This window comes from Cupressus sempervirens, chromosome 8 (assembly GCF_028749045.1).
Source record: "Cupressus sempervirens isolate cs-2001-9-10 chromosome 8, ASM2874904v1, whole genome shotgun sequence".
NCBI classification, from domain to species: Eukaryota; Viridiplantae; Streptophyta; class Pinopsida; order Cupressales; family Cupressaceae; genus Cupressus; species Cupressus sempervirens.
The window spans coordinates 97,344,314-97,369,393 of NC_143125.1; positions in this window are offsets into that span (position 1 = coordinate 97,344,314).

Sequence of the window (25,080 nt, forward strand, 5' to 3'; positions counted from 1 at the left end):
AAACAAATGCTTCATGCACTTACTCTCTCAAGGAGAAAAATTTTCACACAACCTCAATGTTGACAACTTGATTCAAAAGGAGGAACCTTTACCTTTAGAAGTTGATATGAAACAAATGGAAGAAATAAGGAATTAGCCTAATGTGATCAACTTGACCAATGACATCAACTTAACCAATGACCAATGACATTCAAACTACAAAAATATATGTTTCTCCACTTGAATATTGACTCAAACAAATCCAGTGACTCTAGTAGAGGTAAACCATCATGGGTTTCCAAATCTAAGCACACCTATAAACCTCTAGGAGACTCACTTTAATTGGTTTTTAATACTTTGATATCGAATAAGATCATTACATTACCATATAAGTATAAACCTTATGAACCCAAGGTTAAGCCTAAATTTTGGAATGACAATAACTATTGCATCTATGATATGAATAAGGGTCATAAGACTACAAATTATGGTGTAGAGAACCTAACTTTCATTCATCAATATGTTTTTAATAAGGTTAGGGGATAGATCTCATGATCTCCCTATGACCCATCCATTTTGTTAAGGACACAACACCCCTTGGTGTGTTTATAAACCTTGGGCATCATTTGGTTCTAATGGATGATATTTTAGTAATTTCATTCTTTTATAGGTTTTTCTTAGGGGTTTGGGAGCCTAACAAGGTTTCTAAGTGTTAATCAATTTTAAATGCAACATTTCTTGGTATAGTGGCAAAAGTTGCTTAAAAGTTGTCAGCAACTTTCACAATTTGCTAAGCAACTTTTTGGTTTAGGAGTCCCAATGACTCAAACCATTTGATGTTTGAGTGGAACAATTTTAAATAGCCTATTTAGGCTTGATACATCCAAAAATGGATAAAAATGGGAGATCTAATTGTAAACTTGCTTTCAAATCAATAAAATATACCTATTTTAGTGCAATTTCTTGACATTTTGCAAGTAAAGTATGGAAGAATATGGGGTGGATGATGACCTTTCCAATTTGAAAGTTGATGCTAAGTTTCTAAAGGCTTTTGGTAGTGGTTTGAAGTTTTTATCCTTTTTCTTTCAAAAATACTCGAATTTATAAGCTTGTTGGTTTGAGAAACCCATAATGTCAGGGTTTTGGCATTCAAATGACTCTAACTTGCTGATCCACTAGTGGAATTTCTTCTCCACTTGTATGAAGAAATTTAGGGACGTGTACTATAATATTTTTTTAGTTTTGGAATAGGAATTGAAAGAATTGAATTTTGGGAGGAAGCCCTAGGTCAAATATCACCATGTATTTGACTAGTTTTAAGGAGACCGGATTAGATAAAGAGATGGAGAGACTTTAAGGACTCGGTGATCAAAAAAATTATCCTTTTTTGAGTTATTAGAACACCCTAGAAGTAGATTTTTGGTTCTATGCACCAATTTCTAACCTCTTTCTTTGAAACCCTAGCCTAACCTAGCAAATTAGGCCTGTGCACTTAGTCAGGGTTATGATATGCTAGAGTGGAGTCAATCTCTGCAACTTTGGAGTTTGAGAGAACTTAAAAATGGGTATCTGAAAGTTTGATTTGTTCCTTAAGTCTTTTGGGAAGTTTTGAAGTTAGTGGCAAAAATCAGGGATTAGAGACCTAATGGGATTCTAGGTCCTTCCTTGCAATTTGTCTTGTGGGTTGTTAGGAGTACAACCAGTGGTGGATTTTGATTATTTGGGTTTTGAATAAGTAGTTTCTAGCCTTTGTTGGAAGTTGTGAGGCCTAGAACCATAAAATCCCTATTTCACCCAAATTAAGGGAACTTGTCCTTAAAGGCTTGATTTGGGTGAAATTGTGTTGTATCATACTTGTATATGGTGAGTCTTAAAACCCTTATAGTGGCTCCTTGTAGAGGTATACATTTTTGGAAGTGAAACAAACCAATTGTTCAATCCTTTGAACATCGTGAGTGTTGGTTTTGGGGTTGGGTCTTAAGGTTGTGGTTCCATTGTTGTACTTTGCATCAAATTATATGAAACTTAAATACCTCATTCAAGATCTCATTGATGATAAGAAAGTTGGGGTTGATGGACTCAGGACTAATATTGATCATAAGGTTTTCAATGAACCCAGGTACCCAACCATGAACAAGAAGAAAGTTCTAGGAAGAAAAATAGGATACAAAGATCAACTACATATGATTGAGCAAACTTTTTAGAACATAAAAATGATTAGGACTAAAGGGAAAAATGAAGGCTACAAATCAAAGATTGATGAACCACCTATGATTATCCTTAAGGGTGTGGATTCTTTCGTTCAATCACAACCTTGCAATCTTGAGACTAAGAGTGAACAAACATAACAACCTATGGTCATCCTTAAAGGATTTGACCCCTAAACCCAAACATATGCTAAAAATTTGAATCTTGTGATTAGTAGTGATCCCAAGATCATTCACTTTTGTCTTAACACTTCCAAATAGACAACATCTAAAACATTTATAACATGGGTTTTATAAATTTATGATTTGGATATAAATTTGTTTTGGAGTTTATCTAAAATAATTAGAGATGACAAAACAAATAAAAGCTAAAAGCATGTTAGTAATAATATCATTATGGTAATAATGTTCCAAATGCAAACAATTATTTGTTTGAGCTTCTAGCAATGATCAAGTAACTTACTGAATGGCTTGATGAGTCTTGGAAACTTCTTCCATTGTATCCTTGCTCTCGCCAGTTTGAAGTTTCTGTTTACATGGACACAATCATGAATTTAAATAAAAAAACATTCTCATTCTAACAATTTTCATGTCCTTTCATTACATTTTGATCTAAACAACAAATTCTAAACTTTCACTTATTCAAATGACTAATCTGAAAATGGGTCCTTTTAAAGAATCTAATATAAATTAAAATAATGTATCTAGATTCTAAACAAATCAAAACATAAAATTTGTTATTTAAACTTACTTGGGAGAGAGATTGCAACATTCTATTTGGATCCAATTGATCAATCTCTCTCTCTCTCTCTCTCTCTCTCTCTCTCTCTCTCTCTCTCTCTCTCTCTCTCTCTCTCTCTACACACACACACACACACGCGCGCGCGCGCACGCACATATATATATTCAATCTAATGAACCACCTAGATCTGCTCTACATTTTAATATCTCATGTATTGCCTCATGGTCTGACTTGCAAACTTTCCAAAGAATATTATTATGTGGTTTTCCACCATATTTTATCAAGTGAACATTTGATGTGATAATTTTGTTTGAAAAATGAAGAATCTTCCTCTCTATTTGCCAATCCTCGAATAACCACAACTTAGGGTTCTTCATAGAATATCATCTAAGCCATGTGCCAGCTACACCCACCGCACTGATATGGCACTCTAAACCTTCACCATCTATAATCAAGTGATTCAATTTTTGTTTGGCTTGGAAACCATGATGAAAATGATAATTTGTCTCTTCTCCATTGTCTTCAGGTGCAATAATAACAAAAACATAGCCTATAGTAACAAATGTACAAAATTTTGTCATTAATTCAAAAAATAAATAGGTGAATGTTATAAAGTTACTTATTGAAATTACAAAGATATATATATATATATATATATTAATAGGTTGCACTAGATTAGACAAGCAATCAAAGTCAATAGATGAATCCATCTCTACCATTTCTATTACTTGTGGGGAACAATAGGTGTTAATTGGGTCCAAAACCCATATATCCCATTTTTTCACCAATTTAGTTGACTCGCACTCATCCCAATTTTCCTTTGTAGATGATGGATGATAGGATGCCATTTTTCATGTGTGGATACTCCATGAACCTACTTCTTAGCTTCTGAAAGAGTGCAAGTCACTGGATCCTGTTAGAGTGAAACAATCCCCATATAGTGCAATGTTAGTATTATCTATCAACCAAATAAATCTACAAACTATAGACTCACCTTCCTTACCTAGACCCATTGTAGCATTACACTAGTAGATGATGGATTTTTCATTTTTTAATATTCTTCCATCTTTGTACTTTAGTTCTTCATGAGCTAAGGCTCTTTTGATGCATGTGTCAACACTGTCGTGCTCTCTATTTCCATGACCAACCTCTATGAAATTCCACATATATTGAATTCTACACAACTTGTGCAAACTACTAAACTAATAGATCGTCCATGCATTCTTCAATTGAGATGCACAATCGTCTAACCAAATAATGTGTTGATGATATGTTATGCCCCTTTTAGCTAAATCTCCATAAAATAGTTTACAACAACCATGTACAAACTTCATAGAATGTGATTGACATTGCTAATGTAAAAATGGTACTCAAAATCTTCCTGTCATCCTCTATACTTGTAGGTGAATGCATGAATGTTATGTGAACAGATATGGAAACCTATTGAGAAGTATAATACTTTTCTTGCACCTCATTTTGTGGTTGTAGTTTGTAGTTCTCTGTGAAGTTTACACCCAAAACAATGGTATCTAGTCGAAATGTATCCTTGGACAACTTGAATTGTAAATCCAACCATCAAGCTCTATGTGTATGCCTTGCATACTTGTAAATAATCTTTTCATGAAAAATCTTCATGAACTCATATAATAGAATCTTTTCAATGACTAAATCACATCATTTACACTATTTCCCATCTTTTCGAGCATATGTTAGTATCTTAAATTTTTCGTAATCTACAATTTTATTTCCAATTGCATGTGTACTATCCATATGTTGACAAATTGATAAAAGTTGAAAAGAACCACAAAATAAGGCTATACCATCCAAGCATGACATCTTGTAAAATTGTTGTTCATACCCTATTTCACATAAAATGTTGCATCTAAATTTTCTTGAAGATCTTAGTGGCTCATTCATGTCACAATCCTGCAAAACAAACTCAAAATGCAAAAACACACATATATGCCTAACAACATCAAAATGGAGAGAAAATTCAATATGTATCCTACAAGAACATGTTGTGCATATGTGATTCATCTTCACATAAAAAGGTTTACTCATCTCAAAAAATCTTCAACTTATTCGAATTTAAAAATAGATACCAATAAATTTTGCAAAAAGTTGTGTCTGAGTTGAGTCCAAAAAATGTTTCACATGTGGGTCATGATTTTGGCTACCAATCCTCCTTTTACAACATCTCTTTGATTAGGGGAGACATGTGTTTTATTTTTCCAAAACTCTTCAATCAATGATTTTAAAGCTTCACTAATTTCTTTATCCTTTCATGGTAGTCTATTGTTAAATGTCCATAACTCAATTTTTGTTGGATCTTCCAATCTCTCATGCCTTCGGGATGGCTCTCCTTAGAGTACCTCTACCAATTTAAAATATTTTTCTTGTCTTTCTCATGAGTCAAGCTTTCTTCATTTGGGTACTTATTATTTTCAATGTAATTACTTGTCTTGTGATATTACTATCTTTGGTTCATGATTTAGAACCCACTTTGTCATAAGCACTTGTTAGATTCTTTACAATGTTTTTTTTATTTGAATCATCCATCATTTTTAGCTCAAGAATCTTTATGATAGTCCTAAATTTCAAATTCCTCATCATTTCAACAAATAATTGGCATTGACCTGTAATATTTAATTCTTCAAAAAATAATCTCTACATATGATAACTTTTCTTTGACAAGTATGCTTCCTAATCTTGTCAGGCATTGCTTTCAAAATGTTAGTATCAATATCAGTCTAATATTTAAATGTTCTTCTAAAATCAATTCTAGAAGGTGTTATAATCTCTTCCTTTCCTTAAACATTTTGAACATCAACATAAGGTTGAGTGTATTGTGTACCTTGAACCGAAGATGATGTGCTTTGGAAATAAAATGTAAAAAATGGAATATCACCTATTTTATATGTTGATGTTGTACCTTCAACATGACATGATAGAGTGTGTACATCATTGGATCTACAAATTGGTGTCTTCAACATGAGAGGATGATATGACTCCAACATTGAGAGATGGTGTCGCTTCACAATACAATTGTCTTCTTGAGTATAACAATCGTATTCATTGTCTTTGTCTTTCCAATTCTTCCTCTTTGTTTTTGTGTATTGGTGGTTCTTGATCCTCTTCAAAAGTCAATTCTTTATTATTTCTTTGCAATTTTATTTCTTCACATAGTAGTTTCATTTAATCTCTTTTAATTGCCAAATCTATCTCCCTATCTTCATTTGTTTGAGTTTTTGGTTTGTTCCTTGGCATGATGATGATTTCTACATGTCAAATTATTCAAACATCTGAATTACTTACAATTTGTAAATTACAAATCATTCAAATACATATAAAAATTATAATTATTTCAATGAATATAGAATATATGTCAAACAACTTGCCAAATTTCTAACCATTTTGAAATAACATTTCATTCAAACATACAAATTTCAATGAATTCACTATATATTAAACAACATGTCAAATTATAATCAAATTTGTCTCTATATATTAACAAACAATATTTAAAAAGGATTGCACTAACCTTTTCTATAGAAATAATATTCAAAAATCCTTCAAATAGAATGTCCAATAATTGAATTTGGTGTTTTCTAGCTTCAAAAAGTCTTCAAATAGTGTTTGCTAACTTCCAACAGCTTGAAACCCATATTTTCTATCGAAACAACAGAATGGACAATAGATAGAAAGCAGAATATGGATCAAAAGGGACCCAAACTTGCTTTGTGACCATTTTTTGGTAATTTTTTATAGTGTGTATGCAATATAGTGCGTATGCACTATAAAGTGCATACAAACTATGCCAAAACACATCTCTCCCTATCTCACCATCCCCCATCACCTACTCTCTCTTAGTCTCTCTCTCCTCTCCTATCCCCTACTCTCTCTCTCACTCTCCATCTTCTACTCCCTCTCCCATAGCCTACTCTCTCTCTCACAACCCCTACTCTCTCACTCTCTATCCTATCACATCCCCTACTATCTCTTGCTCTCTCTCCCCTCTCCCATGCCCTACTCTCTCTTTCTCTCTCTCCCCTTCCATCCCCTACTCTCTCTCTCCCACTCTCCAACTGCCTACTCTCTCTCACCCTCTCTCCTATCCCATCCCCTACTCTCTTTGTATCACACACTCCCATCCCCCCTTTCTCTCTCAACCTACTCTCTCCCATTGCCTACTCTCTCTATCCCTACTATCTCTCCACTCTCCCATCTCCTACTTTCTCTCTCTCCCTACTCTCTCTCCCCTCTCCCATCCCCTACTCTCTCTTGCTCTCCCTCTACTACTGTCTACTCTCTCTTCCATCCCTTACTCTCTCTCATGCTCTCTCTTTTGCCATCCCTTACTCTCTCTCTCGCACTCCCAACACCCCTCTCTCCCTCTCCCACTACCTACTCTCTCTCTCCCATATCCTACTCTCTCTCACTCTCCCTCTCCTACTCTCTCTCCCACTGCCTACTCTCTCTTTCACTCTCTCTCTCACATCCCCTACTCTCTCTCACTCTCTCTTAGGTCTCCCATCCCCTACTCTCTCTCACTCCCTCTCCTCTCCCATCCCCTACTCTCTAGATCTCTCACACACATTCCCATCCCCCCTCTCTCTTCCTCTCCCACTCGCTCTCTCATTGTCTCTCTCCCTATCTACTTTCCCTCTCTCCCATCCCCTACTCTCACTCTCTCTCTCTCTCCCATCCCCCTACTCTCTCTCACACTCCCATCCCCTACTCTTACTCTTTATCTCCCATCTCATTTTCTCTCTCTGCCACCCCTACTCTCTCTTACTCTCTCACACTCTCTCCCATCCCCTCCTCTCTCTCTTATAAACACTGCCATCCCCCCTCTCTCTCCCTCTCCTACTCTCTCTCCCACCACCTACTCTCTCTCTCTCTCTCTTGCTACTCTCTCTCCCCTCTCCCATTCCCTAAAGTCACTCTTTCATCAACACACACACACTCCCATCCCCCCTCTCTCTCTCTCACCCTCTGCTACTAATTCTCCCACCTCCTACTATCTCTCTCTCTCTCACTCGCTCTCCATCTCTACTCTCTCTCACCCATCCCCTACTGTCACTCTCTCTCTCTCCCATCCCCTACTATCACTCTCTATCTCGCATCTTGTATGAGCTCTCTCTACTACCCCCTACTCTCTCTCACACACTCTCAACCTCTCTCCCATCCTCTACTCTCTCTCTCTCTCTCTCACACACACACACAAATTCCCATTCCCCCTCTCTCTCTCTCCCTCTCTCACTCCCTCTCCCACCATCTACTCTCTCTCCTCCATCCCCTACTCTCTCTCTTTCACACACCCACACACTCTCATCCCCCCTCTCCCTCCCTCCTAGTCCCTCTCCCACTACCTATTCTCTCTCTCTCTCTCTCTCTCTCTCTCTCTCTCTCTCTCTCGCTCTCTCTCCCCCTCTCTACTCTCTCCAATCCTCTACTCTCTCTCCCATCACCTTCTCTCTATGCCACCCCTACTCTCTCTCACACTCTCACACTCTCTCCCATCCCCCAATCTCTCTCTTACACATACTCTCATACCCCTCTCTCTCTATCTCCCACCACCTACTCTCTCTCTCTCCCCTCTCCCATCTCCTACTCTATCTCTCATTTGCTCTCCCTCTCCCACTCCCTCTCCCACCAACTACTATCTCTCTCTCACTCTCACTCTCTCCCACTCTCACTCTCTCCCTCTCTACTCTCTCTACCACCCCTTACTCTCTCAAACATTTTCACGCTCTCTGCCATCCCCTACTATCTCTCTCTCTTACACACATTTCCTTCCCCCTCTCTCTCCCTCTCCTACTCCCTCTCCCATTGTATACTCTATCTCCCATACCCTACTCTCTCTCAAGCTACTCTATCTCTCCCCGCTATCCCATTCCCTACTCTCTCTCTTTCATAGACATGCACTCCCATCCTCCCCTCTCTCTCACTCTCCCACTACCACTCTGTCTCCCACTACCTACTCTCTCTCACTCTCCCACTACCACTCTATCTCCCACTACCTACCCTCTCTCTCCCCCATCTCCTACTCTCTATGCCACCCTACTCTCTCTCACACTCTCACACTATCTCCCATCCCATAATCTCTCTCTTACACATTCTCTCTCCCTCTCCCACTACCTACTTTCTATATCTCTCTCTCCCCTCTCCCATCCACTACTTTCTCTTTCACAAACACACCCATCCCCCCCTCTCTCTCTCTCCTCTCCCATTCCCTACTCTGTCTCTCACTTGCTCTCCCTCTCCCACTCACTCTGCCACCACCTACTCTCTCTCTTTCTCACTCACTCTCTCTCCCACTCTCACTCTCTCCCACTCTAACTCTCTTCCTCTCTAATCTCTTTTCCACCCCCTACTCTCTCTCTCTCTCTCACACATTCTCACACTCTCTCCCATTCCCCATCCTCTCTCTCTTACACACATTTCGATCCCCCTCTCTCTCCCTCTCCCACTCCCTCTCCCACTACCTACTCTCTCTCCCATCCCCTACTCTCTCTCGAGCTACTATGTATCTCCCCCCTGTCCCATTCCCTACTCTCTCTCTTTAACATACATGCACTCCCATCCTCTCTCTCTCTCTCTCTCTCTCTCTCTCTCTCTCTCTCTCTCTCTCTCTCTCTCTCTCTCTCTCTCTCTCTCTCTCTCCCACATTGCCTACTCTCAATATCTCTCTTCCATCTTGTACTCTCTCTTTACCACCCCTACTCTCTCAAACTTCCTCTCTCTCCCATTCCCTACTCTCTCTTAGACACATTCACATTCCCCCCTCTATCTCCCTCTCCCACTCCCTCTCCCACTACCTACTCTCTCTCCCATCCCCTAATCTCTCTCTCCTCCCTCTCTCTCTCTCTCTCTCTCACACACACACACACACACAGACAGCCATCCCCCCTCTCTCTCTTGCTCTTGCTTTCCATCTCTTCTTCCCTCTCTATGCACTATTTAGGTCTCAATAGTGTGTGCACACTATAGTGTACATGTTCTACTAAGACCCAAATTTAAAAAGCTTTAAATAGCACATGTGTGCTATAGTGCGCTCACAGTATAGGGTATACATGTTATTCAAAACTTTGCATTCTACCAAGCCTAAGGCTTAGTTTTTCCTTTGAGATCAAACCCAAAGGTTTGGAGTTTTTAAACTAGTCTAAGACATGTTTTTCTATAAACATACAAAAAATGATTCATTTTTCTTGTGTTCTCCCCTTCAAGATTCCTCGTGGTTGAGCATCGATATGATCAGGTTACATGATATTTTAGGTCTCTATGTTAGCTATATAAACATATAATTTATTTTTTATTTGAACAATTTCTAGCCTTTCATCTATAATTTATTTTGAATATATGTCCATTTTTTTGTCAAAACTAACATGTACTAATTGGGCTATAGATTTTAGCTCATTCATCAAATTTTGCAACAACTTAGTTTTTTAAAAAACTAGACTCCATTCTACACACTTTGAAAGAAAGAATTTTTGATTTTAGATTAGTTTTCAATCATTTATAGGGGGAGCACACAAATATTTCATGTTTTTGGGATGTTTCTAGTTAAAAAATTCTTTAAAAAAATGCACATTATAAAATTACCCTAAAAATTGGGATAAACTACATAGTGTTAAGTAACTTTTGACCAAAGCAATTAAAGAATTTCATAAAAGAATTTAAAATTTTATGGGGGCCACACTTTGTGTTGTGTTATGTTTTTTTGGAATAAATAGTACCATTCTCTGTGGTCCCCTTTTTTGAGGACCTGAATCTAAACTATTTTGAAAAAAAAAATTAGTAGTTTAGAAACTAGATTTAAAGGACTACTACTTTTATGTTTGTCATATCTTAAAATTTTGAGTGTAACTATCTTCAAATTCTTGTCAAAGTTTAGAAATTTCTAATTTAAGAAAAAAGGTGTCCACTTATACCCCTCTTTTGGCACCACAACTTGGTGCACTTACCCCCTTATAAGATAGCTCTAATTATCTAGTTGGTAGTTTGAGATGTTATTCATGGGAGATGCTTAGGGCCTTTGAGGTCTTATGATGCTATTATGGTTGGGAGGAACCACACACTTAGTTTGGTTATTTTAGTTTATTGCAATGTTATTTCTATACACTGCGACATTGCCTTTAGTACATTTTTTTACTACTATATTTGAAATGGTTAGGTGTAGTTTCATCTTGTAGTGATAGTGTTCAAATGTCTATACCTCAATCTATGGATTTGGTAGTCCTCAATGTGGAGGAATTTCATTTCTTATCTTTTTACCTTTTTTTTTCTAGCATGTTGATTTGGATCCTCACCTGAAATTACACTTTCTCATGCGAGAGTGCAAAAATTTGTTTGGTGTGTTGAGTTCTCTCGTGCAGTTCTTGGTACATCCTCGCATGAAACTCCACACTAGTTATGGGTGTTTTGGTTGTTGTACCGAGTACTTCCTCTTGACATTTGGTGTATTTCCTCATGTGAATAATAGTTTCTCATGTGGCATGTTGTACTTTCTCATGCAAAATTTTATCTACAATTTTCCTTGCATGAAAACTAGGGAGCATCTCCATTGGTTTTTGGGGAATACAATTGGGTGTTTTTAGTACCCTTTGGGTTTTCTTAATTTTCCATGCTTTGACAAATCTGAGATTCTTTGTTCTAGTTTTTTCTTTGGTCTTTGTTTCTCTATTTTTGTGTGTTAGTTTGGTAGTGCATTTAGAGATTTTTTGGTTGTTATGATTTCACTAAAGTCTTCTGTTGCAATCTTTTTGATCCTCATATGTTGAGTATTATGCACATCCATTATTCTTTTTTAATTTATTTTTTTATCTCAGCTTGTATTCAATCATTGTTACAAGGATCTCTGGGTGGGGCATTACATCTAGTATTAGAGCCCATGTTGCAACATTAGGATCTCTTTATTCTGCTTTCACTAAGTTTTTTTTTCTATTTATGTATTGTATCTTATGTTTTATTTTTGTAATATCTTATTTTTTCATGCTTGTGTGGCATCTCTCTAACCTTTATCTCTTGCTTCCTTAGAGATGCCTCCTACGCATAGAATGTGCACTCAAGGAGGTAACTAATGAGTTGTCCAAGGAGAAAAACATCATGAAGAAGGATAGTAGGAAGGAAAGAGAGAAAAAGGTAATACTGAATAGGATGTCATTGGGGTATTGATGGTGCTACAAGAGATTCTAGCTCACTTGGGGCCTCTTGTGGAGGAAACCCAATGCAAAGAAGGTTACGCTAAGGGATCTCATCATGAAGATTCCCATATATTAGAACATAGCCAAGAGTTTTAATGTGAACATTCTCGTACAAAACATGGTGGTAGAAGGAACTAATTGAGAGGTTGTGGTCATAATGGTAATGATGACATCACTTAGGTGGGTATGATGTGGGAGCTTTAGAGGTCCAAACAACTATTGTTTTATGGCCATGGAATAGCACTCAAGGTTGAGACTTGGTTACTTGATATGGGGCATTGCTTCTCGTTACTACCATATGGGAGAAACATGAATGCCTATTGGACTATGACATAGTTGAGGGAATAGGCTTCTATTTGGTGGGATATGGAGAGCAAGAAGCTACATATTGATGTGGTGGATCTCACCTGGGAGATCTTCAATGAGAGGTTTAGGGAGAAATTCCTTTGGCCAAAGTATCGTAAAGCTCATATTGATGAATTTCTTGAGTTCTACTAGGGAAATACAATGGTGGAATAGTATGAAAATCATTTCCTTGGGTTGAGACAATATTTGTGTTATCATCATGATGAGGCACTTGTCATGCAACATTTTTTTAGGGGCCCTCAAGACTCTATCATTTGGGATGTTTGTGTTCACTAGCCAAGGACACTTACACATGTCATTGAGAAGGGAAGAATTCTAGAGAGTAATGTGGCCAGGGGGTTCAATAACAAATCTAGTTCTCAAAATTAAATTGCATGACCTTCAAGGCAATATGTATTTGAAATTAGTTCAATGCTCCCCTCAAGATTTGTGACAAGGTCTCAACTATGTCATGTGTACTATAAGTTTAGTGGTTGTATTGGGCATTGATAGATTAGTATTTTGGTGCAACAACAACCCCACCTTAACAAGTGGTATTAGGGCTTGGTCATAGGTTTGAATCATTAGACCCTCAGATAATGTTGAGGGGGAAATTTTTGGAAATTAGTTCAGCACTCCCCTCAAGATTCATGACAATGGCTTAACCACATCCTGTGCACTATAAGTTGATTGGTTTTATAGGAAAATGATAGATTGGTCTTTTGGTCCAATAAAAACCCCACTTTAACAGGATGGACAATATTCTTAGTCCTTAAGAAAGGGCCAAACCTAGTCAACTCCCTCTCAAGGTAGATATTGTTGTAATAATTAAAAGGGGTTTTGGCATAAGGGTGAAAATAATTCAAGAGCTTTAGGAAAGAAGGGAGATGACTAGAACCATGGAAAAAATCCTAGTAGGATTTCCCCCTCAAAGTAGTGAGCAAAATTCTAGCAGGGGTAGTGCACCATACTCTAGTGCTACTTAGGGTGGTTGTGGAACTGTTTCCATCTTTGTAGGAAACTATTATTCTTGTGGCTAGACTAGCAATAAAGATTTGGGATATCCTATTAAACAACCTTGAGGATCTTGCAGGGGTGTGGCTAGATTGAAGCCTACTAGAGGAGATGCCAGTAGGAATCATTGAGTCTTTGTGATAGTTGATAACCATCAAGTTGAGCATCAAGGTACTATAGTTGAGGATATATGTATGTTACATTATATTTCATCTTTACTATTATTTGAATTAAGTGAATTAGATTCTTTTATTTCACCATCTCTTGTACAATAATGTGGGCTAGTTTTAGTAGGTTAGGTTGATAGGTGGCAAGTTGAGTTAGTCATGAGTTTGAAAGTGGTTGTAGACTTGTTGGTCAACAATTATAGTTTGAATTTGGGAACCTTAACCACAATAGTGGATCTTTGTATCCTACCTCTAGGATTGTATGATGTTGTGTTGGACACAGATTGGTTAGCTACCCATGAGGAAAACATTGATTGACATTGTAATTCAGTACAGTCTATTGATGACACAGGTGGGTAGGTAGAATTTTTAGGGGTTCAGAGACCAATCTTACCTTGGGTGATCTTAGCTAATCACTTGGAATGGAGTGTGTAGAAAGGTTTTTAGTGATCTAGAGAAAGCTGAGAGCTATACTGTGACATTTGATGATCACCCATTCCTTTGTCAAGCATGCAGATGTATTTCTTGGTGAGATACTAGGTATTCCACCATAATATGGTATTAATTTTTGGATCAATCTCATACCAAGAGAAGAGCTAGTTTCACAAGCTCCTTACCACATGACTACTCAGGATTTGAGTGTGCTCAAGTTGCAATTGGATAAATTGTTTGCCAAGGTCCATATTCATCCTAGTGTATCCCCTTGGGGTGCACCAATGATCTTCATGAAGAAGAAGGATAGATTTTTGGATTTATCCATTGACTAGTGATAGTTGAATAAGGTGATGGTGAAGAACCAATATCCTTTGGTGAGGATAGATGACTTGTGTGATCATATGAAGGGACTAAAAGTGTCCTCAAAGATTTACCTTAAGTCATGGTACCATCAACTTCATATCAAGGAGGTTAACATTCATTGAACATATTTTTATACATGATATTGGCATTATGAGTTCATTGTTCTGCACTTTGGGTTAACTAATGTGCCATCCATGTTTATGAGTTTGATGAATGGAGTGTTTCACACATACCTCGATCAATGTGTCATTGTATTCCTAGATGAAATATTAATCTATTCAAGGACTATTGAGGAGCATGAAGTTCATTTACATTAAGTGTTGTAGTGCTTAAGAGACCATCAGTTATATGGGAACTTGAGTAAGTGGGGCATATCATCATTGGTAATGGTATTATGGTGGATCCAAAGAAAATTTGTGCTATCATTGATTGGCCAATACCCATTAATGTTTTTGAGGTTCATAGTTTCATGGGATTGGTAGGATACTAGTGTCACTTTATGAAGGATTTTTGATTGAGTGGCTCATCCCATCACTTCTCTTTAGTGGAAAGGGAAGAAGTATGTTTGGTCAGACCAGTGTAAGGAAATGTTTAAGGCTCTTAAGGAGTGTTTATCTAGTGCACTTGTCTTTGTAATGCCTAATCCTATAGGTGATTTCATGGTTTAAATAGATGCTTCATTAGAAGGCATGGGAGTATAATTGATGCAGGATGGTTGAGTGATTCAATATGAGTCTAGGAAACTCAAGAACCATGAACTTAAATACCTGAGTCATGATTTAACACTTGTGGCCATAGTGCATGCTTTAGTTCATTGGAGACATTTCCTTTTGGGACATATGTTTGAGTTGCATAGCAATCATGGGAGCTTGCAATATATCTTTACTTAGCCAAAGCTAAATGCACAACAACATCCCTAGAAGGAATTCCTACATGAATATGAATTTGATGTTCACTACATTAAGGGGAAGAAGAATGTAGTTCCAAATGCATTGAGTAGGAGGCAACATGTGATATCAATGTTGTCATTGGGTGTGTATCTGCGAGGTCATATCTTGAAGGCATTTCTTAGTGACACTTGGTATCAAGAGGTGAGGGCAGAGATCAAGTTTGGATATACCCTTAAGGGGAGGGTTTAAAGTTGCTTGATTCTAATAGACTACTGCAACACTTAGGGTGTATCTATGTACCTCTATCTGGTGATCATCGTATCTTATTTTTGTTGGAAGTTCATCATGTACCATATTTTGCACATCTTGGCATCGAAAAGATATATGGTGACCTTAAATAGATGTACTTTTGGGTAGGGATGAGTCATGATGTTGTTAAGTTTATTGCTAGATGTCTCAAGTGCTAGAGAGTGAAGGTAGAGCATCAACATCCAATGCATCTTTTGTAGTTGCATAACATTTTAGAGTGGAAATGTGATATGATATATGTTGATTTTATGATAGGGTTTCCCATGTGATCACAACAACATGATTGTATCATGGTGATAGTGGACAAGTCATCCAAGGTAGCACATTTCTCACCCATTAGAGAATCTTACAAAACTTCTTCTATAGCACATTTTGCCTTGGAGGATATCCTTCTTTTGCAAGGGATCACTCATCAAATAATTTTGGATAGAGATCTAGTGTTCACTTCTATGTTTTGGATGTCTCTCCAACATGCTTTAGGTGTGCAACTAAATTTTAGTTCAGCTTATGATCCTAAGACCATAAAACTAAGAGAGTGAATTAGGTTCTAGAGAATATTCTTCACGTGTATCTGATGGATAGGTAGGTGAAGTGGGAAGACTATTTATACCTTGTTGAGTTTGAATACAATAATGCGTATCTTAGTTCTCTTAGCATGTAACCTATTTAGGTCTTGTATGGTAGACCATGTCATACCTCTTTGAGTTGGGACTATTTAGCGGACCAAGTACTTTTAGGTCTAGAGATGCTTCAGGATATGGAGTAGTAGGTTGTTTGTATTAGGGAGCATTTGATTACTACTCAAAATAGAAAAAAGAACTATACATATGCCCATAGGTTGGACCATCACTTTTTTGTTGGTGACAAATTATTTTTGAGAGTGCATCCAAGGAAGAGCCCCATCCATTATAGGAAAGGTTCTAAGTAGGTGCCACATTTTGTCAGACCATTTGAGATCCTTGAGAGGATTGGTCCTATTTCTTATCGATTGACATTTCTAGCTAGCCTATCACACATCCATGATGTCTTCCACCCATGTTCTTGATTGGGATTGTTTGCAGGTGGAGGGTGGGTGGCTTACTTTGGAGCTTGTACATATCCTTAAGGTTGATTTTGATGTCAAGATATAGAGTAGGTATGGGTCAAGTGGGACCCAAGCGATGAGACCTTTGTGACTTGGCAAGATGCTACATGATAGAGAGGATTGTACTTCAATCCATTTTTTTCCTTCTAGAAATAAGCCTATGCCTAGTGGGGGAGGATGTAGTGCCTCTTTTGTTTGTAGTTTGAACATTTTTATATTTTTATTCAAGAGATACTTGATATTGTTTGTATGTTCTCATTTGACATGACCTAAGGGTTGGATGTTATACTTTGATTTCAGTATCATAGATCTTGTTGGTGTTTTAAAATGCTATAGTTTTCAAATTACCTCGATGAGAAAAAGACACATCTCGGGGAAGCCAACTCCCATCTTCAATATGTCATTTCAGACAAAAAGCCAACTATAATGCTAGACCCTTCTTCTACTTCATTGTTTACAAACCCTAGTTGGGTGGACCTCGGATTCAATTATATGGTACCAATGCTAAAACATATTCTTGAATTTAACAAAGTAGATAAAACCCTTATATCTCCTAATACTTATGTAATCACAAAGATATACAGTAGTAAATTGCAAGATAATGAAATTCATAAGCTAAGTGAGGGTATCCTTTTCATCTCTTCAAAATGAAAGGGAAATACAATTGATTAATGATGTTGAATATCAACATAACCCCAAATATGCACCAACATGAACAAGTGATCCTATAACTGAATAGTGCCTAATCCATCAGGAAATTCCATTAATCAAATGAATACATCTGTGATGTCTGGGACATATTACATACACGCAGACATTAGATCTATCCTATCACCTTGTGAATTGGACACCAGTGTTCATAAAGACCTCATTCTTATGAAATATCCTTCTCAAAATAACTAGTAATCCTATCAAACATATCAAGCTTTTACTTGGTCCTTTGTTCCAATAGCAAAAAATATCTGACATACAACCTTAAAGGGATGCAAATGAGTCTTAGTTCTTTGTTCCTAGACCACATAAGATTGCAAATTATAGAGAAAGGAGATGAGAATCAAAATAAAACTAAAGAAATTATTGATCATTCATATTCATTTCTTCGAAACAATACATTCAAATGCATAAAATCAAAAGATGAAAACACGTAACAGATATGAACTTTCTATCTTATCTTTCCCACAGTTGTTCATACATGAGAAAACATGCTGAAGAATGTGGTGTCATAGTAGGGAGAAAATATCAAAATAAGGAATCAATGGTCTCATAGTGAAAAATTGGAAACCCTAATGGTATCATCGCAATGAAACTTTTTCTTCCCAAAAATTGGAACCCTCACAATGAGAAAGAAAGTGAATGATATAGTAGAGGAAGTGAATTACCTAATCTAATTTTAAGATGACATGTGTCTAACTAAAATTCCCTCTCCTAGCAGTGAAAAAAGTCTCTCTAATCTCTCTCTACAACTCTATTTCAAATCCTTGATGATTTTTCCTCCCAAAAGCATAAAGTGATTCAAAAACTTGATGGAAAAAAATTGCTTTTCATGCCAAATCTAAAATCAAGGAAAAGGACAAAATTAGTTAAATGGCCTCTAGAATGCAATATAATCTTTTCAAAGTTTTTTTTTCCACATTCAGGCGAAATTTACTCGTTCTTCTGAGAATGCCCAAAAAATTACAAATTCACTTATAGATTGAACTGATGAATTTTTGTGCAAAAACTAACTCCATATTCTAAAAGTTCATTTCCTCTCAGTTCCAAGTGTATATTGAAGTCCACATTTTAAATAGAAATTGCCCCAGTTATGCCCATATAAAAATCTAGGTTCCAACTATATATTTCAAGAATGCTCCTCAAATATTTAACGTTTTCAAAGGTTTGAACTATATTATAAGTCAAACATTTATTTAAAAATCTCTTACCTGCACATACTTTTGAGGAAAAAATATTTTAAAATTAACATTTGAAAACTTTGTGAAATTTCCCTAACGAATTCCATGTGGGTCAAAATTGATTTGACCACCCTCGCCACATGTCAACACTGGATTGGCTCATTTCATGCATAATCATCAGACCCATCCAATTGGGTGCCATGTGTTAACATCTCATTGGTCTTCTACTTTGTGATGTCACTATGCCATGTCACTATGCCACATCATCAGTTGCTATGTCACTATCTGAGTCAGCATTCTACCACGTCATCAATGGCATAATGACCTTGTGACACATGTCATCCTCTACCAAATCATCACCTGATCATTGATCTACCTCATCATGCCACACCAGAACCACCTCACTACTAGCTCATTTCCATTTGTCAAATTTTTATTGGGTCATCATGTCCCTATGTTAACTATCATGTATCTTCATCTTTGCGACATAGAGACTGTCGTCAGATGCACCACGTGTCAAGATCATGTGCATCATGAGGTCTGCTTACCACATCACTACCTAGTTCATTAATCTATCATTGCATGCTGCCACTTATTAATTTTTAATTTGCAAACTATATTGCACAGGCCCTACAAATCCTCTGGCTAGATTTTGAGGTTTTTTGGCAAGTCACCATGTCGTGACTAGAAAACCTCACCATTTTTCAGTGGTGACATAGCACCTTGCTAGATTCTTCAATTTTTTTGGCAATGACATCAATGCATTCTTTCAAAAGCTAATCTTCTCTTTCCTCTAGCTATCATCGACTTCGTCATGCCCACCATGCATGTCTTGGCATTTACAAAAGCCATTGTCTCAAAGGCAACAAGTATATCGTGGGTTGTTATATTTAAAACTTTTAAAGCATGCCCACCTAATGCATGTGGGATATTGGTTTTGTTATCTATGAATGTTTCCCCTATGAACTCTCACTGCTGTAGATGGTGTTTCCCCATTTATGTTACTTTGAACTTTCTCCCTCTTCAGATGTTGTTTGCTAATGGATGTCTTCACCTTTGTGACTTCCTACACTAATGGACATTCATGGAACATTTACTAATTTTTGAATTGATTTGAAAATTCACTCCTATAACCAGAGGACATGGCTTCACATCACAAGGACTTCTAATATAGGTTTACACATCATCAGTATCTTCCATGATATGGATTGGCATCTTCTTATTTATATAACTTAAGCTTCACCCAATATCAAACTTTCCTCTTGGATTTGGAAAAATTTCTTGTTTTACCTTGGGTGCTATTGGGTGTTTTGCGTGAGGATAGTAAAAGATTTTTCCTATGCATGTGGATTTATGGTGCTTGCTTCTATCAATAGAAATAGACATGGTAAATTTTTGAGAAAGAGACAAATTGTGATACTCAAGCATTCATTCCTGAACATGGGATGAGATGAAGGAAATTTTGTGTGATTTATTAGTGCACAAGCTAGACCTACTATTTGTATGGTTTATGAGTTTGAGCTATAGAAGTTAGACCTAAAGCTTATTCTACAACTCTACTTCTTTAGATGCCATCCATGTTGATACCTTACTCCATTCCCTCAAACCATGTATTCATCCTTCCTTAGCCATGATTCTATTCATTGCAACAACACTTGTTCTTTCTTTTCTTTACGTGGTCTCCCCCTATTTTTTTTTCTTGCTAAAATGTCTCTTCCTTTTAATTGCTACTATTAAAGATCTGAGAGTTAATTTTTTATTCACTACCTTTCAATTGGTCAAAAACTGACATTATCAATTTGCTACCAATATGTGGTCTTTCCCTCCTTTCTATTTCATCTTCCACTCAATTCATGTGCCCTCATATTTTTGTTTTAAGAAACTATTTACACCATTTTCTTTGGGAAAAGATTGAATCATATGCATAATAAAATAATATAATATTATCTCATGAGGAAAACTAGCTAGAGGGAATTAGTTGGGACCCCAAAGTGGATCTGGCTAAAAAAAAATTCATTTCAAACAACCGATCCATCAAATTGACCCATTTGGACATCTTTGACTAATAGGCTTCAAATTCAATCATTGATCCATTATTTAAAACTCACTTTTAATCAATTCTATAAATTGTGAATTTGTGTCTGGGGGCCTACCAACTAGTGTTAAAAATTGATTCAATCAAGTAACCAAGCCATGAAAATTGGCATTAGTGTTCAATCCTACACACTCTACCATACTACAAATTCTCAATCCATGAAGAATTCTTAGTCAAAATATTTTAATTGCCAAACATCCTTTCTTCAATTATCCTATAGCCAAAGTGTTAAAAAACATAAATTGACCTTAGGTTCAGCATTATAAATTGGGTTATTAATTAGTTGGGGTTTTGAAAACTAGGATATAGGTTCTTTTAAATTCAAAGGATAAGAATCCATAACTAGGGCTTATGAAAAATAATAGGATGAATTTGATGAAATTTTGAAAATAGGCACTTGGAAATTTTAAACTAGGAAATGTGTCAAAAAGTAATTTTTGGTAAACGAATAAACATAAGAAAATATGTACATGGATTCGTCATGATTTTGGAATTGGCATACTTCAAGGATTTCTATGACACAACACAATGGTATAATCCATTTAGGCTTACCAATCACATGATCAAAGCTGTAACCTGCCGAACAAGGGTACAAATCAATCTGGATACCTTAGCCGTAACAAAACAATGTAAACTAAGTTTTTAATCATGTTATTAAACTAATCAAATGGATACGTCATGATCTCAAAATTGGAACATATGAAATTTATAACCCCTAGAAAATAATGCAAAAATAATTTATTCATTTGGGTCAACTAGGTCAAATTTATAATTGGTCGAATAGGGCTTCCCAAAATTGTGATCTACACATGCACGAAATAGTAAATGACCAACTTTGAGGGGTTCAAAAAATAGTCAAATTGATTTGAAATGGGCTGAAAATTGAAATATATGTTCTCTAATATGCATAATAAACATCCCCAAAATGGTGAGTTATGAAACATTACTGGGTGTGAGATATTCAGATGGAAACAAGGCTTCCTATCACTACTTGACATTGACAAAACTACAAAATTGGACATTTGCTCAAAATGGGACTTCACGAAATGATTCAAGATGACAAAATAACATTGTGGATCACATGAATATGTCAAATGAAAGGTGTCAAGCCACTCAAACACCATCTAGGTGTCAAACAGACAATCGACTACATATGCACAAAATGCATTCATAGGGGTTCAAAATTTGGAATGTACACTTAAAATAGGAATCCAATTTTGAGCCCTAACAGAGGCATTTTCTGGGGATGCATGTCCCTTGTGGGCATGAAAAGGATTCAAATCTTTGGAAGAAGCAGACTATTCCAAAAATTTCTCTGAAACAACTTTATCGAAAGGAAAAAACTACTCCTACTATGTACAAATGATGACCCCGGGCAATCAAACTTCAAAAAAATGCTCTACCTCTTTCATAAACCTGATTTTCATCTAAAATTTCATGAGGTAAGCTGGAAAAATTATTCATTTCAGTCTCACTAATTAGATTAGCATCGTGAATCAACTCACTTGGAAAAACTAAATCTACACCTTCACTTTCATAACACTTACAAAAACTAGCTTCACTTTCAACCACTTGCTTGTTATGAAAGTTCTGATCAGCATGCTCACAAATATCAGAATCATACTGAAAATATTTTCCAATGAACAAATCATGCATGCTATCAGGTTTGAATATGAAAGCTTCATACTCATCTTGGGGAAAAGGATCACACATACCTACAAATTGTACATCCTTGTGTATAATCCGATGATACTCAAAAAAGCAATCAGATTTGTACTCACATATATCATCAATGTCAAAATCTAAAATTAATGTAGAGTCCTTCTATGATTCTTCACAATCAGTAAATGGACTAGTTGTCATATTAAAGTATTCATCATAAGACTTGCTATAAGGCGCACACTGATCTTCAATAATAACATCTTCAAACACCTTGTCATCCATATTATGAGATGCAACATCATCCTCCTAATCATTGTCAAACTTGGAAAAAGAAAAATTTGATCTCTCATAGTAGTAGGATAAAGAATCATCTTTAACATCATTCTCAACTAAATCTTAACCTTCCATGTGCTCTTCAAAAAGAGGGTTTATAATTCCATGCAAAGTGCCTTTGTAGACATTATGACAAATGATGTGCTGATCAAAATCAAACTCCTCACCATATAATAGATTAGTGAAAACTTTAAAGCCATTTGTAACATCACTGTCATGGACATTTTCAGCATATGAAGAAGAAAAATTAGAATCATCACAAGAAAATAGACCATTAACTCCATCAACGAAACATGTAGAAAATAGATCAATATTAGTTGCATTGTCTTCATGAAGGTGATTCAAATGTCTTACAAACAAATCACCTTTTATCTTGTTGAAAGGTGTTGATGCATTAATCTTAGAATCATTTGTATGGTGATTAATACTGTATGCATCCTCAAGACATTCTTCTACACAACTAATCAATTCATCTTTATAAACAATCTTTTTATCCCTGTATTGTGTAGACAACTCTTCTTCACAACTTTCAACCTCAAGTTGATTCACATTACTTTGAAATGGAACTTCATTTTTAGATTTAGAAATAGAACTCATACCTTTGCTCATGTGAGAGTACTCACTTTCATCATTACTCTCTTCTTCCCAATTTGCATCTAATTCACATGAAGAAAAACATGTACTAGCATTGTCCTCTTCTTGACTTGAGTAACAACTCTCGTCATTGTCTACACATGATGCTTCTTCATAATACATCAGATTAGCACCATCACCTTCATCACTTTAAACATGATTCTCAACTTCTTCATCCTCACACTATGGTGAACACCTTTCCTCTTCTCGATTTGATATGCTATCATAATAAAGAAAATCATCAATAGAAGAAGGAATGACTAAACTTACATCTTGTATGTATCACTGACCAAGTGAAATATCTCTATCTTCTACTACTGTAATATTACCAACATATGCATTCAATTCAGAAAGAATGGAATCAATTTTTCTTTACAACAAAGAGACTTTATCTTCACATGTCTTGAATTCTAAATTTTCAATCAAATTATTTTCAACAATAGTAGTTTTTATTTACTTATCTAAAATAAAATACTCTTTATGACATTGATTTCTACTTTGCACCTCATCTTGTTGGAAAACATTCCTAGAGAAGTGACTCTAGGTTAATTTTTACTTTATGTTATTCTCAATCTCTATGGCTATCATGAATACTTGATGCAAAGTCTTAGGTTCCTTATATCTCAATAGATAACTCATTTTCTTATCAAATGTACTAAGATAAAACACTAAACACACTTGATCATCCAGCTTATACTTTTCAAGAATTTCATTTAAAACATTTGCAAATCTAATATTAAATTCAAGAACTAATTCATCATTCTTGATTTGAATCTTCAAAAGCTTATCAAAATAATCAGAGATGCTTACTCTTTTCACAAACTGCTTCATGATGGCTGAATGCAACTCACTCCAAAATAAAATAGAACATGCTAGCAGAAAGGAAAACCAATCCCTACCATCACCTTCCAAAGTTTGTACAAACAACTTCATATGCACTTCTTTATGAGCAATTTCAAAGTCACCCATCAAATCACTAAACAACTCAATAGGATGACGAGCAGAATTTTCTTGGTTTCCACTAAACCTAGGCAAATACTTTATGAGATTATATGACATAGGGTTTGGGAAACCATGAATGTCATTGAAATTTAATGGCATATACTGCTTGGTAGAAATAGATCTAGAAATTTCTTTGATAGGCTGCATACTAGATGAAAGGAAACTTGACATTCTTCAAAGATTTGAAACTCATTCACCAATAAATACTTTGAGAATTCATTACTTGTAGTATATATGAAAATATTCTACTAATTCAACCTCAAACATATTTCAAAATATGACAAGACTTGCTGAATCTACTCTTCACAAAGTATGTTGGGATGTATTAAACCATTCTTCTATTTAATGTTGAAAACCATTTGATAGAGAAACTTTTGTATAGCTTTCTTTCATGGAAATAAAGTAACATGAAAGTGGAAAATACCTTTCAATACTGTTGCATGCATCTACTTCAATGCTGCAAATAATAGTAGATTCAGATCTTATCTAGGTTTAGTAACATTTGCACTGCATCTCACCTAATTCCTTCACCCATTGTCAAGAAGTTGAGATGAATTTTTCAAATCTACCTTCTAATTTTTGCATCCTTCAAAATATCTTCACATTCACAAAGCATTGGTGTAGAGATATAACTTTGAGTTTCCACTCACTTAGTGAGAAAAGATTTACCAAACTTGTGAAACATAACAAGCTATTCCAAAATTTAGAACAAGTATTTGAAA